This window comes from Lissotriton helveticus, assembly GCF_964261635.1.
Source record: "Lissotriton helveticus chromosome 1_1 unlocalized genomic scaffold, aLisHel1.1 SUPER_1_unloc_17, whole genome shotgun sequence".
Lineage (NCBI taxonomy): Eukaryota > Metazoa > Chordata > Amphibia > Caudata > Salamandridae > Lissotriton > Lissotriton helveticus.
Window position 1 is genome coordinate 289,497 of NW_027611656.1, and position 16,881 is coordinate 306,377.

General features: G+C 46.9%; 1 pseudogene; it reads left to right on the top strand.

Moving 5' to 3' along the window:
* The window catches only part of LOC144805629 (uncharacterized), a 58,307-nt pseudogene that overhangs the window by 28,155 nt on the left and 13,271 nt on the right, over positions 1-16,881 (top strand).

Below are 16,881 nucleotides of genomic sequence, written 5' to 3' on the forward strand. Positions count from 1 at the left end.
CTGCTTAGGCCGCATGTGGAGAGCAAGGCACGTGCACGTGCACACTCCAGTACGGATGACAGCACTAGGTCAGGTGTAACATGAAAACGAAGTACAGAACTCCCATGATCGCTTTTAGGTGACCTCGAGACTCCACAATGTACTAAAGAAACATCCCATGGAAAATAAAATGCAATAGTTTAGACAAAAACGCAGTCATGTAGCTAAGAACCGGAGTATGTGCAAAACAAGAGGGGTTCGGTGTTAAATACACTCGTATCACTGCTAAACAATTCCCAAGCAGGCCTCTGAAACAGGTTATGAAATAATTGCATAACATTATGATGTGAATGCAGAGCCCGCACACTGCCCAGATGAACAGAAGGGCCCTGCACACATTTGTTTTCAGAAGTTGCTGTCACGGAGAGCTACAACATAGATACTGAGCACGTGAGCTGTGCTGAATAAAGTTTGCTAGAAGAAACCAAGAGAACCCGTTTACTAAATAGATTAATTCAGTCTAAAAACAAAGCTACATTGGCGCAACTAAGCTGAATAGCTTAGATAATTATGACAAATGAGGCCTCTGTCTTTACAACAATGGAATAAGACACCTGCAATGTATTCGCATGTCTTGTAAAAAGAAAAATGCTCTGCCACACACGCTAGTTACATGATGAAAGAGAGCGCCCAACGGGAACGTCGTACCACACATAAATCAAGGACAATTTGCAATTAAAGATATTTTTACTTTTTAAGGAACTCTACAAATTGAAGATATTTTCCATTCTTATTGAACGATGCCACTCCAGTAAGCAAAAACATAGCCGGGACTGCATAGAAGAGGGTTTTGCTATGAATAAGCATCACAACCATTAAAATGTAAAGTACACTTTGAAGAAAACTGATACCTCTCGAGGAGCAGCAATTGTACGGGCCGGTCCTCGCCGCAATGACTACCTCCGACAATCAACACTCTCCCGTTGCTTTGCACCACATCAGGGTTTGCATTTCTCTGATGCTTTCTTGTTCACCTCCCCCTTCAGTGGCTCACTCATAAAACAAAGAAAGAAGCAGGTTGTAGTCACAATAAAGTCATGAAACAGTTCCATCAGGTGTGACCCACACATGGGTCTCTCACTCAGTGGATGGGGTCTGATGGAGGGGGAATTTCACCCACACAGGGGTCTCTCACTCAGAGGAGGGGGTCTGAGGATGGAAGGGGTGTTTCACTCACACAGGGGTCTCTGACTCAGTGGATGGGGTCTGAGGGTGGAGGGGGTATATCACCCACACAGGGGTCTCTGACTCAATGGATGGGGTCTGAGGACGGAGGGGGTATTTCACACACACAGGGGTCTCTCACTCAGTGGATGGGGTCTGAGGTTGGAGGTGGTATTTCACCCACACAGGGGTCCCTCACTCAGTGGATGGGGTCTGAGGATGGAGGGGGTATTTAACCCACACAGGGGTCTCTCAGTGGATGGGGTCTGAGGACGGAGGGGGTATTTCACCCACACAGGGATGGTGGTGAGGGCGAGGGCAAGGTCTGCGGAGTACAGCTGGCAGTTCGGGGTGTAGAAGCTGAGTCGTCTGTATAGGTACGCTGGTCCGGTGTTGTGGAGTGCCTTGTATGCGAGGGTGAGGAGCTTGAAGGTGATCCTCTTGTTGACGGGGAGCCAGTACAGGTCTCTCAGGTGGGATGTGATATGGCTGTAGCGGGAGATGTCGAGGCTGAGGCGTGAAGAGACATTCTGTATGCATTGTAGTTGTTTCTGGAGATTGGCCAAGGTTCCTGCGTAGAGGGCGTTGACGTAGTCCTGCCTGCTGGTGACGAGGGCCTGGGTGACTGTCCTTCTGGTTCCGGTGGGGATCCATCTGTAGATCTTGCAGAGCATGCAGCGGGTGTTGAAGCAGGAGGAGGATACGGTGTTGACTTCCTGGGTCATTGACAGCGATGAGTCCAGGATGGAGCTCAGATTGCTCGCATGGTCAGTGGGAGTCGATGAAGCTCCCAGTGTGGCCGGCCATCAGGCGTCGTCCCGGGCGGACAGGGTGCAGCCGTCTTGTCCGAGTTCAGTTTCAGGCGGCTGCTCTTCATTCATTCGGTGATGGCCTTCATTCTGTCATGAAGATTAGCTTTGTCTTATCACTGTGTTAAGTTAGCATGAGCTTATTAGACGTTTAAACCCCATTTTCCTTTCTGCAGCTTTGCGCACGACACACATTATTGTGAATGTTTAGAGAAAAGCAGGATAGGTTGCTTCACACGAGAATATTGTGTTTTCTCATTATATCTGTGTTGCTTGGTAAACTATGTCTGTACAGTGTCTGAACAGTGAGTGCCCAGGCCTTCAAGGTTATTATAACACAGTGACGGTTAGCAGGTCTGATCAGCGCATGTCTTAGACATAACATATATGCAATGCGGGCCAATTCGGGGTTTGGCGTGATTAAATAATGCACTGCACACAGAATGCCACACACATTTTGAAGAACCTTCGTATGCAGAGCACCGATGTAGAAACTGATGTGATCCATTTCTACTAGACCAAGAGCTATTGGGTGCCCTTCTAAACCCAAAGAGACCTTCTGTAGATCTAATATAATATACTTGCAAGGGAGGGTAAGAATTAGGTAAATTTTAGCCTTCTTCCTGTTAGCATTTTAACATGCTTTCTCCCTTTGTATTTTATGGAATGATAATTATGCTGATTGCTTTGTTGCTTATAATATGTCTGCTTGTATTTACAAAGATACTGCGCTTGCGAACACGGCGTTAGAAATAAACCTTTCCAACTTGCACGTGTCCGCAATTACTCCTTGTTTTGTACTGAGTTTGTAGAATAACGAAAGAGTGTTCATGTGTTCCACATTACCTGAGGTGTTCTAAGTCCAGGTTCTGGGTTGTCTAACATTGGGTGAATGGAAGACTTAATGAGACACTGATTGCTAGTCTGGTAGGGGATGTTGGGTACTAAGGTGAGTTTTGGTTCATCCTAATTCACCGAGGTTCCAAGTCTCTAAGCATAGTTCTGTGTAGGAGCAGAAATCCCTGCGACATGGCGTCCAACGTTTTTGGTGGCCTTATTTCATGACACTTGAGTAGTGCTACATTCAGTCCTTAACCCCTTCGCTATTGTTTCCGGAAATCAGTAGTGTCGGACAAACCTACCTATAGTGACATAGGTCTTTTCAAGCTTGAATCTTTTCTAAAAGGTTTCTTTTTGGATTACTACCCAGTTGTGCTACATAGGTTCTTTTTGTACCTCTTTCTTCCTGTGTCGTTATGGCAGTTGACATAGCGCAGCGAAGTCTGATTGCAGTGCGCAATCATTTGCAGAATTATAATGTTGTCGCGGAGGGCATGGCAGTGATTTTGGTAGTGAGTGCGGAAGTGACTTAGCCTTTTGAGATTTTCTACTCATGGGTGACCTTCCCGGCTGTGAACGCAAACATTGATGTGTTTGATTAATACTCTCCTACTGCCGTGCCACAAGACTATGTTCCGTATAGGACACAGGAAGTTCCTATTAATGCTTGGCAGCACCGAGTTTGGTTTAATGGCACCCTCCCCTTTACAAGCGGCATGGTTAGGTCCTTTGTACATTCCAGGTGTTACTTGGCCTGTTTTGGCTGGATTTACGCCACATCCGCAGCACGGGGCTTGTCCCGTTGCGCAAATAAGACAACTACATGTCGTCGCAATTAGTGTAATTAGGTCGTTAGTACAATACATTACCCGCAATCTTCCAGGCGGGGCTTCTGGTATTGCGGCGCATCCAGCAGGAGCGGGTGGCATGAAGCTTAGTCCCGTGATGGTGAACGCAGTGATGGGCAAGCGCCCCCAGAATAAATCTGATTTTCCTTTCTGGCTTGCCGAAAAGTTTGACCAGCTGGAAGCAGTATTTCCTAACACATCTCCTGTTGAAAAACACAGGATACTGACAATTAGTTTGCCAAAAGACTTGATACCTGAAGCAGGTGACTGTGAGTCTTGGGGTAAGATTTTTGCGGCAGTATACACCAGGTGCTTCGACAACAACAGAAACAGGAGTCCCGTCCTGCATCACCAGTGCCTGCGTCTACAGAACGTGTTTATGACTTGCGCAACCGCGCGATGATTAAATCACCTGATCGTTTTCAGGTTTCTGAACAATGCTCTCCTCGTTCTTTTCAGGACTCATTGGCCTCATCGGCCTCATCGACCGGTGGTGGAGGAGGTGCAGAGGTAGGGGTGGCCAGCAGGGACGCGACCAGCCCCTCCCGAAAGACGGAAAAGGCAAGCAGGACGATTCAACACCGAAAAGACCCCAGTTTCAGAAGAAGAAAGTTGCCGCATTAACAGCGAGATATGCCACAGATAGTGAGACGCAGCTTTGGAATCAGACATGGGCTCTGACCCTGCTGGACAGCGCGGCGAAGATTACCATTGTTTGGGAGGCCCGGCGTCCACTACTGAAGGTGACAGCGACTGACGGTTATGTTGTTGTGGAGACAGCTGATACCAGAGTAGCTCCCCGTGACAGACTTCATGAAATTTTCCTTTTAATTGAAGGTGACATATAACGTACCATAAAAGGGGTATTTTGAGAAAATCTTATGACTACCTATGATATTTTGTTAGCAGAGGCTGACTGGCCCCCACCTTTTGTGCTCGCAGCTCCGAGAGGGGAGGAGGTGATCGTCCCTAGTTTCGCGCACGCAGTCTCAAAGGAGCATGCGTTGCATTTTGTAGAAGAGTGGGCTAAAGCCCTTGCGCCGGCTCTGTACCGTACTCACTGTGGTTGGAATACATTTTCTCCACGGCACGAGATTCCCCTACGGTCTACGCCACAGCCTCAACCTCAATATCCCATCCAACGTGAAGCTAAGGCCTCCGTTGCGGAAATCCTTGAACAATTGGAATATAAAGGAGTGATTGAAAATTGTGTGTCACCGATGAATAACTCACTTTTTACTGTGACCAAGCCAGACGGATCATTCCGCTTGGTATTGGATTACCGGCATTTGAACGCGCATTGTCGTACCTGTGCAGTACAGAATACACACGGCTCTGCTTTAGTGGATGGTCTCGTGCGTAAACAGTTTAAAACCACACTTGACATATCCAACAATTTGTACGGACTGAGTTCTCAGTGGACCAGTTTTACATGCGGCGGTAAACAAAGACAATATAAACGATTACCAATGGGCTACAAAAATAGTCCAGGCGTTTTTTCCACTCGCATTGTATCTCTCCTAGAGAGAATCGACCCGGATGCGTGTTCGTATGTGGATGACATCTATCTCACAGACGACGAAATTTGGTCGCATCTTTGTCGCGTTGACCGCATAATTCGTTGCTTTGCAGACTTCGGTTACAAATTTAACTTTGCAAAGTCTCACATTGCAGAGTACACAGTGTTGTTCTTGGGCTATGAGCTCAACAATGAAGGTCGAGGACTGGCGCCTCACTTCCTGGAAAAATGCGCACAACTGCGCGCTCCGACAACTCTGAAAAAATGACAATCTTTGCTAGGATTTTTGAATTTCGGGCGTACCTATGTACCTGAATATGCCCAGCGTATCAAGCCTTTGTATGCTTTGATACAACCTACCTTTACCAAATCTTTCTGGCTGCCTGATCATTCAGCCATTTTGCAATCCTTGCAGGCTGATTTACTAGAAGCTAAATTCTTACTGACTCGTGATAACCATACCAACCTGGTGATAAGAATCATCCCTGGGGCAGTGGGTTTCACTTACCTTACTTTTAACGAAGGAGACACAGTACCTATCGCTTACAAGTCCCACTTGTACACTTCGGCTGAAATGCGGTTTTCCACTGTGGAAAAAGTTTTGACAGCAGTGCAAATGGCGATTCTAAAGGAACGAGCACTGTCACAGGGAAAACGCATGTTGGTTGTTAACCCGCATCCTGCTCTTGAGGCAGTGACAAAGGCCAGTGTACCAAATTCTAAAGCTTTGCACCCATGGTGGATACAATGGGCTGCATCATTGACGTTTCCTGATGTCACGTTTGTTTTTGATGCCTCCTTGAAGTCGCAGGAGTTTTTGCAGTATGAATTTGTTCATCCTGCGCCAGTGACTATGTGGCCTTTGGAGGATTTCCATTGTATCTTTTAAACTGATGGTTCGGCGCAAGTTGCGCATGGGTCTAAACACACGTACGTTTCAGCTTGCGCCATTGTGGTCGGTTCCATGGGGAATGATGAGTTCAAGTCCAGGGTCGTGCACACGCAGACTTTAGGGGACTGTACCGCAAAATTGGCAGAGCTGCGTGCTCTGATGCTTGCTTTGGAGTACGCAGATCCTAGTGTGATGACTCTTATTGTGAGTGATTCTCACTACTGTGTCCAGTCTTACAAGGAAAAACTGTTCTTTTGGATTCAGAATGATTTTCGTGATTCCAAGGGTAGCACAATAAAACATAAAATGATCTGGGTCCGAGTGGCTGAGCTTAAAGAGCAGTTGCCACTCGTGTTTGTAACTCACACTCTTGGTCAGCAGCGTGTAGGAGTCCACGCTCTTGGCAATTCTTTGGCAGATGAAGCTGCCAAATCAGCAGTATCGACATATCTAGTTGCAGCAGGTACACGTTCCAAAAATAAGATTGATGATGATATCTTGGCAGCCATTGCTGCAACTGAGAAGGGAAGTAAATATCCAAAGGGATTCCCTTCGAAGTACACATACCACTTAAGTCCTGACAAAGTTCCTTATGTGAAAATACCTGACGTTGGTGAAAGAGTGATTCCCAACGCAGACCGCAGGCCAATGCTGATTACGGCTGCCCATGAAGGTGTCGCGTCTGCGCATGCAGGCGCTTCGGCTACTGTTTCTCAGTTACAACAACGTTTCTGGTGGTGGGGACTGTACAAACAGACAGGTGGTTATGTCCTTGAATGTGACATATGCCAGCAGGTTAAACCTTCGACTGCTGCGCGTCCGCCCCAGACACAGTTGTACATTTCTAATAAACCATTATTGGGTTGTGTTTATTTAAATCACTGCAGTTCTTTTTCTTCTGATACTGTGTATAAGTATATCTTAGTAGCAGTTTATTCATGCACACGCTTTCTCTGGGTCTGGCCACACCGCAGCGCTGATTCCCGATTTGTCATAAGAGACTTGCGTATCTTTGTAGGGATTTTTGCCTGTGGTACCTTCCATTCGGATCAGGGTCCTGCGTTCGCCTCTAAGGCGTATAAGGAAGCCATGACTTTGTTGGGGGTCCAAGTCAAGTTTTCGTCTCCATTCAGGCCTGAGGGTAATAGTGTTTTGGAGCGAATGAACCGTGATTTAAAGCAGTCTTTGACGTCTAGGGTTATAGGCACTGGCAGGAACCAGCTGGCCCACCTCATAAGCTTGCAGCGTGCCCTTAATAATCTTCCTAGAAGGTCTCTGGGTGGGCGTACCCCATACGAAATGCTCTTTGGTATCAAGATGTATATCCCGGATCTTGACGGTCTAGACTCGGCGGCTGTAGCTGCCTCCTTTGACGTAGATGAACATTGCAATGTTTTACAGGATCTACAAAAGACCAGAAACAGTCTTGCAAAGGAACATTTGCCCTGCACATCTGAACCTGCTTTGCAGATTCCGGTAGTTGGTTGGCTACCCCAAGTTGGTGAACTGGTTCGAGAGAAGATCGACAACAAGAAGGAGTTTGGTCCCTCATATCGAGCTCCAGTTCCAGTGCTTGGCGTGAAGGGCACAAAAACAGTCATTTCACCACCACTTCCAGGTCGTAAAGAGAACAGGTATATCTCCATTGACAATGTCAAATTACACAGAGTGGCCGATTCTTCTTAGTATGACACCAGCAGTCTCATGTCCTTCGATTTTGAAAAATTCTGTTTTAATTCCGGCTCCACATCCAGTGCCTGCCATTGCCCTCGAGATGCCTGCAATATCGAGTCCTGTATTGAGTACATTGCCTGGTACTCACCTTGATGAAACTGACTACACTTACCCAGCTGACTTATCAATGCCTGATTTGCAAACTCGTTTGGCCACCGAATCCAGATTTTCTTTTGACTCTGACTCTCATACATCAAAGACCCCTTCAAAAATTTATGTTTGGGTGAGCCTGTTCAAAAAACATTTTTTGATCCCACCTTGGACCTACATTTGGTTGGTGCTTTTTTCAATTTACATTTTCATGACAATTGGCTTTGTGGTATATTTTTTTCGACTTGTCAATGGACACTATGTCGAGGAAAGGACATGCATTCGACATATCAATGGAACATTGGCTCCACACTACTCATCACATCGATTGAGGAGAGACCTGGCTTTTGTTAATATAACTGCATGGCCTGTTTTAGATGGGATTGTGTCGGATGCGGTTCGATTTCAAATTCATGGGCCCAGTGAAGTAATTAATGTCCCTAATGTACTTAGAGTTTCTATGGGGGATGTAGTTAAACAAAATATACGTTCTGATGATTGGGATGTTCAGGCCGTAAAAGTATTATTTTCTGATTTAAAATATTATGCTGCCTTTGATGCTGAAGATTTGTATTTAGAATCTGCTAATTACGTTGATTTATATTGTTTCCAACACTTTGGCAATCACTTCCTCCATAAAACTAATTCAAGGAGGAACACTGTTAATTATACACAATGGGGACATTGTCCGGCCCCTATGCAAGGCAGTTCTGCTACCTTTTTGAAAAGGTTCACTTATTTTACTGATTTCAATCAGTCAAATCCCAGTTCTTTTTATTTTAAAATAACTGAAAAGTCCACATTCAAGGTTAGACTAACCGATACCAAAATTGCTGTATTCGAAGTCCTTCCTAGACCAGTTAGCTGTTGGAGGCTCCGAAATTAAGAAGGGTACAATCGACCTGAAATATGTTTGGGGTTCTAAGGGTTGGCAAGTGCAAGGCACTGAGGCTTTGCACTGTGCATGCCTCATCCCGAACCATATGTTGTTTTTGAATTCTACTATTTCACAGACAACTTGCTTTGGATCGACTACTACTAAAAGATTGAATGCTCCTTCTTTTCCCGAATTGGAAGAATATTCAGGTTGGAATGATTCCACTAAACTTTCGACCAGAGAGTTACAAACTCTATTGCTAAATTCTTCTTTTAACATATCGAGTTTGGTTGAGGCGTAACCATCTATATACCTTGCAGAGGCGTAACCATCTATATACCTTGCATCGAGCATATCTCTCTCCCCAAAGACTCTCTAAGTTTCAACCAGGGAAGTGCTGCAACAAATGCCTTCTTCCGGCAGCATCCGATGTCCACATGTTCTGGGAATGCCCCAACATTAGTACATTTTGGGAGGAAGTCAAGATTTCTCTAGAATCAATTCTTAAAATTCCGATCCCTCTTTGTTTGTCGTTAGTTATATTTGGACTGTGCGACAACATAGTGGGGACAGAAAGAATATTTCTATTTTATGCTATCCTCTTAGCAAGACAGCAAATATGTAAAAATTGGGTCAACACCAACCCTCCGACTCATGCAGAGTGGCTGACATCGCTCGATGAAATATCTAAAGTGGACATGATAAGATCTGGCAGTTCCAGAAGCTTCGCCTTCTAGAATTTTCTACTTAAGTGGAGATGAAAAACCATCTGGACATCCGGGTTTTTTTTTTCCCCCCGGGTCCGATGATTAGGCCCTGTACTCCAAGCTCAGAGGGAGGCCCCCGTGCCACGATGAAACTGGGCCGATAGCTCGAAATAAGCCTCGATGGAGTAAGATCTTCCGGAAGATACCTCCCGCCAATCTGATACTTCTGCCCTGGGAAAGAATGAGACCACTTCTGATCTCTAGTCTTTCAAGGACATTAATGGTGGTTGGATATTTCTTGGAACGATAATGCGGCTAATGAGGACAAAAAAAAACAACAACAAAAAACATATCGAGTTTGGATCCCAAGGACTGGTTGCTCTTGCAAAAAAGTGCTGACTCATGCCAGCATCAGTTTCTGGGTTTGGCTCAAAGCTTTACACAGGCCAGGGTGGATTCCCGTTTTGAAAGGGACCATTCTGTGACAACCTATTCTGTAGGCAAGTTATGTCAGCATTGGCTCAAACACTCCACTTTGCCGTCAGTTAAACTACATTTGTCTAAACTGACTGACGATGTTGATCTGAATGATTTTATCAAGGGCCCCGCTAAAGGCAGATCTAAAAGATGGATATATGCTGTTTACAATGAATTCTGGTAAACATCCCAGATTGAAGCGGCTACCCGCATTAGAGCTATAGATCAAGCAAATTTAGAAAAGGTGCTAGCTGTTGTTGATAATAGCATTAACACGCTCTCTTCCCGCATTTACACGTTAGACAATATTGTGTCATCTGTTGTTGATATTGTGAAAGATGAAGTGTCTGTTTTGTACCATGGTCAAAATCAATTGCGTTCCATTATGCAGTTTGCCTGGACTTTGCAAACCGTAAAAGCTGGCAAAGTGCCATGGCATTACATGAATACGTTATCATTGTTTGCCCCGTTTAATTTGACTGACAAGCAACGTTTACTGCCAATGAAAGATGCTACCTTTTCTATGTTAAACATTGAGAGACTAGAACCTTTACCATTTTCAGTGGCTGAAGCCAATTCAGCAACGTGGCTTATCCACGGAATGATTACACTTCCATTTCGTTTATTCAAATTTGAAAATTGTATGAAGTACTTTGCAATAGGTAGATATGAGTCTCTTGGGAGTTCTTATCTGCATGAAGTCTGGTCGCTTCCCTTTACCTATAGATGCCTGAGGGAGGGTAAAGAAGTTTACTTAAATTGTGAAGATTGCACTGCTGCGCCCGACCATTCATTGATTTGTAGACATATCCAATTACATGGCTCTTGCAATCAAAATGAGCCTAATTTGGCCTGTATTTTAAAAGGTACGCCTGTGCCTGCTATTGTGCCCACTTTCACATTACTGGCAAACGGGAGTTATGTACTTTTAAATAATGAAGATTGTTGTGGTTTGGTAGCCGGAATTGTTATATAGTTACAGTCAGTGAACTTGTCGTTTGCTGTAAGAATGTAATGTATCCTCCTCCACATGGGAAACTTGATGTTTCCATCTGGCCGAAAATTTCGACCTTGAAAGTAGAGGTCAACAAGATGAGTCGCATAAGAGCTCTATTGTCCCAGAAGGAAGTTGCCCTCACATCTGCCCGTGAAACATTTGTTTGTTTGTTGAATTTTTTTCCAGCCCAGACTCATTGACATAGCTATGTCCCCTGGCTGTATTTTTTAGCTTTTTTCTCAAAAATATACAGTTGGTTGTTTAAAAGAAATTTTTGAGAGTTCCCTTTTGTGCAAATTTGACATTACTGAGGACTGATGTTGTTGAACTATGCGTTCCAAAATTTGCCCCTTATCTTATCTTATCTTATCTTATCTTATCTTATCCGTGCTCGGATCAAGGGATGGTGTCATGGAGATTAGCTTTGTCTTAGCACTGTGTTAAGTTAGCATGAGCTTATTAGACGTTTAAATGCCATTTTCCTTTCTACTGCTTTGCGCACGGTACTCATTATTGTGAATGTTCACAGAAAAGCAGGATAGTTTGCTTCACACGAGAATATTGTGTTTTCTCATTATATCTGCTTTGCTTGGTAAACTATGTCTGTACAGTGTCTGAACAGTGAGTGCTGAGGCCTTCAAGGTTATTATAACACAGTGGCAGTTAGCAGGTCTACTCAGCGCACGTCTTAGACATAACATATATGCAATGCCGGCCAACTCGGGTTTTGGCGCGATTAAATAATGCACTGCACACAGAATGCCACACACATTTTGAAGAACCTTCATATTCAGAGCACCGGTGTAGAAACTGATGTGATCCATTTCTACTAGACCAAGAGGTATGGGGTCACCCTTCTAAACCCGAAGAGACCTTCTGTAGATCTAATATAATATACTAGCAAGGGAGGGTAAGAATTAGGTACATTTTAGGCTTCTTCCCGTTAGCATTTGAACATGCTTTCTCCCTTTGTATTTTATGGAATAATAACTATGCTGATTGCTTTGTTGCTTATGCTATGTCTGCTTGTATTTACAAAGATACTGCGCTTGCGAACACGGTGTTAGAAATAAACATTTCCAACTTGCACGTGTCGAAATTTACTCCTTGTTTCGTTCTGAGATTGTGGAGTTACGAAAGAGTGTTCATGTGTTCCACATTACCTGAGGTGTTCTAAGTCCATGTTCTGGGTTGTCTAACATTTGGTGAATGGATTACCCAATGAGACACTGATTGCTAGTCTGGTAGGTGATGATTTTGGGTACTAAGGTGAGTTTTGGTTCATCCTAATTCACCGAGGTTCCAAGTCTCTAAGCACAGTTCTGTGTAGGGGGAGAAATCCCTGCGACAATTCCTTCGTGGAGGTTGGTTTTGGCAGTGGTGGGGGCCTTGGTGAGGGAGAGGATCAGCTGGGTTTTGTCGGCATATGAGATGATGTTGAGGTTATGCGATCGGGCTATGTGGGTGAGAGGTGCCATGTAGACGTTGAAGAGGGTTGGGCTGAGGGATGATCCTTGGGGTACGCCGCAGATGATCTTGGTGGCTTTAGATTGGAACGGAGGGAGGCGGACACTCTGGGTTCTGCAAGTGAGGGAGGAGATTGTCCAGTCCAGGGCTTTGTCGCGGATCCCTGCGTTGTGAAGGCGTGTGCGTAGGGTGTGGTGGCAGACAGTGTTAAAGTCGTCCAAAAGGTCCAGGAGGATGAGGGCCGCGGTTTCTCCGTTGTCCAGCAGGTTCCTGATGTCATTGGTGGTGGCGATGAAGGCAGTTTCGATGCTGTGGTTGCTGCGGAATCCGGATTGGGATGGGTCCAGGATGTTGTTCTCCTCGAGGAAGAGGGTCAGTTGCCTGTTGACAATCTTCACAATGACTTTTGCTGGGAACAGGAGTAGGGAGATGGGCCGGAAGTATTTGAGGTCCTTAGGGTTCGCCTTGGATTTCTTGAGTAGGGCGATGATCTCTGTGTGCTTTCAGCTCTCCGGTAAGGTGGCAATCTCGAAGGAGTTGTTGATGATCTGGCAGAGATGGGGTGCGATGGTGGAGCTTGCTTTGTTGAAGATGTGGTGCGGGCAGGGGTCTGATGGAAAGCCGGAGTGGATGGTGTTCATGATTTTGATGGTGTTGTCGTCATTGACATGGGTACAGGAGATCAGTTGGTTGGTGTGGCTGGGGGGCGGTGAGTCTGAGGTGTCGGTGGCTGTCGGGGGGGCCTGGTTGTTGAAGCTGTCGTGGATGTCTGTGATCTTACAGTGGAAGAAGGTGGCTAGGGAGTCGCATAGGTCTTGCGATCGCACGATGTTGTCAGGATGTTGTTGGAGTTGGAGCTGGGGTTGGAGAGTTCCTTCATGATGTTGAAGAGCTCTTTGCTGTGGTGTGCGTTGTTGTAAAGCGTTCCTCGAAAAAGTCCTTTTGGCAGTTCGAATGAGTTGGTGGTGTCTGCGGATGGCACTCTTTTGGGCTGCATTGCTGTCTGGTGTCTGTTCGTGGTGCCACTTCATCTCGACCCTTCAACAGGTCTGCTAGGATGCCTGGAGGTCGGCGGTGAACCAGATGGCTTTTCTGTTGATGCATCTGTTTGAAGGTTTCTTGATCGGGGTGAGAGTGTTGGCACAGTAGTCGATCCATTGCCTGAGGTTGCGGGTAGAAATATTGGTGTCAGTGGTGTCAGTTGGTGGGTTTCGGGCAAGGGTGGCGATTAGCTGGTCTTTGGTGACTTTTGCTCCAGCTGCAGCGGGGGTCCGTTGTGTGTGGTGGTGCATAGTGGGTTTCTTGAAGGTGAAGTGGATGCAGCGGTGGTCGGTCCAGTGGAGTTTGGTGGTGTGGTTGAAGGTGACATAGTTGCTGGCGGAGAAGATGCTGTTGAGCATGTGTCCGGTGGAGTGGGTGGGAGTCGTGACTGGCTGTTTGAGTCCGAGATTGTCGAGGTTGTCGAGCAGGGTGGTAGAGCTGCTGTTGAGGTGGAAGTTCAGGTCTTCGAGGCAGATGTAGTCCATGGATGCATGGGCGTGCATGCTGATGAAGTCGGGGATGGAGTCGCTGCACTGTGGCCGGGGGGTCTGTAGACGAGGGTTCCTCTGATGGCGGTATTGGGGTCGATGTGGATCTGGAAGTGCTGGTGTTTGGTGGCGCTGAGAGTGTCGTCGGTGCTGGTCAAGATTCTGAGGGTGTTCCTGTGGATGATGGTGATTCCTCCTCCTGCTCTGTTGGTACGGTCCCTGCGGGTGATCTTGTAGCCGTCCGGGATGGCTATGGCGATGTCGGGTGAAGGGGAGGGGTTCATCCAGGTCTCCTTCAGGAAGGTATTGTCTGCAGAGGATGAGTCGGGTAGGTCCCAGAGTTCAATGGCGTGCTTGCGGGCAGAGCGGGTGTTGAGGTTGGTGAAGCTGCAGCTCCGGCAGGAGAAGGATCCTTGGGTGCGCTTTGGGGTGGCCAGGAAGCAGGTGTATAATCGGCCGGTGTTGAGTGCATGGAGGGTGCTGGTGTTGTTGTGGCGTTCGGGGTGGCCAGGTGGTCTGGCGCTGGGTGCGGTCCAGGCGCGGACGAGTACAGGCAGGTTTGCATTTGGTGTGCTTTCGGTACGGCCACCAGTAGAAGGGGAGGTACGAGGGAGGAGCAGGGGATGCATCGGCGGGAAGGCTGGAATGCTGGAGAGCTACAGAGCGAAAAATGGGGACAGAAGGAAAGAATACAAAGAAAAGTAATACAACAGTGGAAACAAAATATTACAGCAGCAGAATACTAAAAAGTAATACAACAGTGGGTAACAGATACCGCAAAAAGTAATACAACAGCAGACAAATAATAGGGAAAAAGGAACAGAGTGAACACACAGATACTTACGGCTCACCACTGGGCCAACAGGGATGAGGAGCAGGTGGGAGCCTGCGGGTGGAGGAGGATCTTGAACTCACAGCAACAGCGAGATCAGGGACATGGGCACAGACAGGTAGAGCTGTGCGGCGTAGGGAGTGACCTGCCTGGATCAGGGTCAAGGGTCGCTCCTTTATCTCAGTCTTGATTCATGGCTCTTTAATCCACCACCAGCCACTCTCTGCTCCTTTATTTCACTCTTGATTCCACCTCGTGGCTCTTTAATCCACCCCTAGACACTCACGGCTCCTTTATCTCACTCTTGGCTTCACCTCATGGCTCTTTAATCCACCCACAGACACTCCCGGCTCCTTTATCTCACTCTTGATTCTACCTCATGGCTCTTTAATCCACCCCAGACACTCCCAGCTCCTTTATCTCATCTTGATTCCACCTTGTGGCTCTTTAATCCACCCCCAGACACTCTCGGCTCCTTTATCTCACTCTTGATTCCACCTCGTGGCTCTTTATCCACCGCCCGAGACACTCTTTAATACACCCCCAGACAATCTTGGCACCTTTATCTCACTCTTGATTCCACCTCTTGGCTCTTTAGTCCACCCCTGACACTCTCTGCATCTTTATCTAACTCCTGTAGGTCCCTGCATTCTCCCTTTGGCACTTTTTGTCATCTTTTTCTTCCTCTTTCTTCCTGCGTGTGTGTTTTTCACTCCCTCGTTATGGGTCAAAGTCTGATGAGGGAAAATAAGTGCCGGCCTCCAAAACGAGGGTGCAGATGATCCCCACCTGCGACCACCGGCTCAAATTAAGCTTTAATCAACATCTTACCCCTTGGTTGATAAATGAAAGAATTTAGGGCAATCGGGCGGGGTAAGGGGAAGCAGAAAAACAGGCAGAAAGGAGAAGAATGAAAGGAAAGAAAACAAAAAAAGAGAATGCTAGAGGAAGAGCATACACGCGAGTCACTCCATGACCGCTTCTTCTCGACCCGCCACTGTGGACTTCTGATACAGCGAATATCTGCGTCTTAGCTGTTGCTTCTTGCTCAAATGCTATGGTGGTCTCATGATCCTGCGGGTGGTCTAGCTCAGGTTGGTCTCATGATCCTAGGGATGGTCTGGCTCATGGTGGTCTCATGATCCTACGGGTGGTCTGGCTCATGGTGGTCTCATGATCCTATGGGTGGTCTGGCTCATGGTGGTCTCATGATCCTACGGGTGGTCTGGCTCATGGTGGTCTCATGATCCTACGGGTGGGGGGGATAATCTGGTCTGGCTCTTGGTGGTCTCATGATCCTACGGGTGATCAGGCTCATGGTGGTCTCATGATCCTACGGGTGGTCTGGCTCATGGTGGTCTCATGATCCTACGGGTGGGATAATCTGGTATGGCTCATGGTGGTCTCATGATGGGAGAGGTGTGGCGCCGCGGCCAGGGCGACTGATGCTGGAATCTGGGGACCACGGTTCGATCCCCGGCTCCGGCAGCAGGTTAGCCCAGCACCATGTGACTCTGGGCAATAGCTCGCTTAATCTTCCCGATGGCCCGATGACGGGTGATGATGCGCTTTACAAATGTGGATTATTATTATTATTATGATCCTACGATAGGGGGGTAATCTGGTCTGTCTCATGGTGGTCTCATGATCCTGTGAGTGGGGGGGTAATCTGGTCTGGCTCACGGTGGTCTCATGGTCCTACGAGTGGGGGGGGGGGTAATCTGGTCTTGCTCATGGTGGTCTCATGATCCTACAGGTGGGGGTAATCTGGTCTGTCTCATGGTGGTCTCATGATCCTATGAGTGGGGGGGTTAATCTGGTCTGTCTCATGGTGATCTCATGATCCTGTGAGTGGGGGGTAATCTGGTCTGGCTCACGGTGGTCTCATGGTCCTACGAGTGGGGGGGGGGTAATCTGGTCTTGCTCATGGTGGTCTCATGATCCTACAGGTGGGGGTAATCTGGTCTGTCTCATGGTGGTCTCATGATCCTATGAGTGGGGGGGTTAATCTGGTCTGTCTCATGGTGATCTCATGATCCTGTGAGTGGGGGGTAATCTGG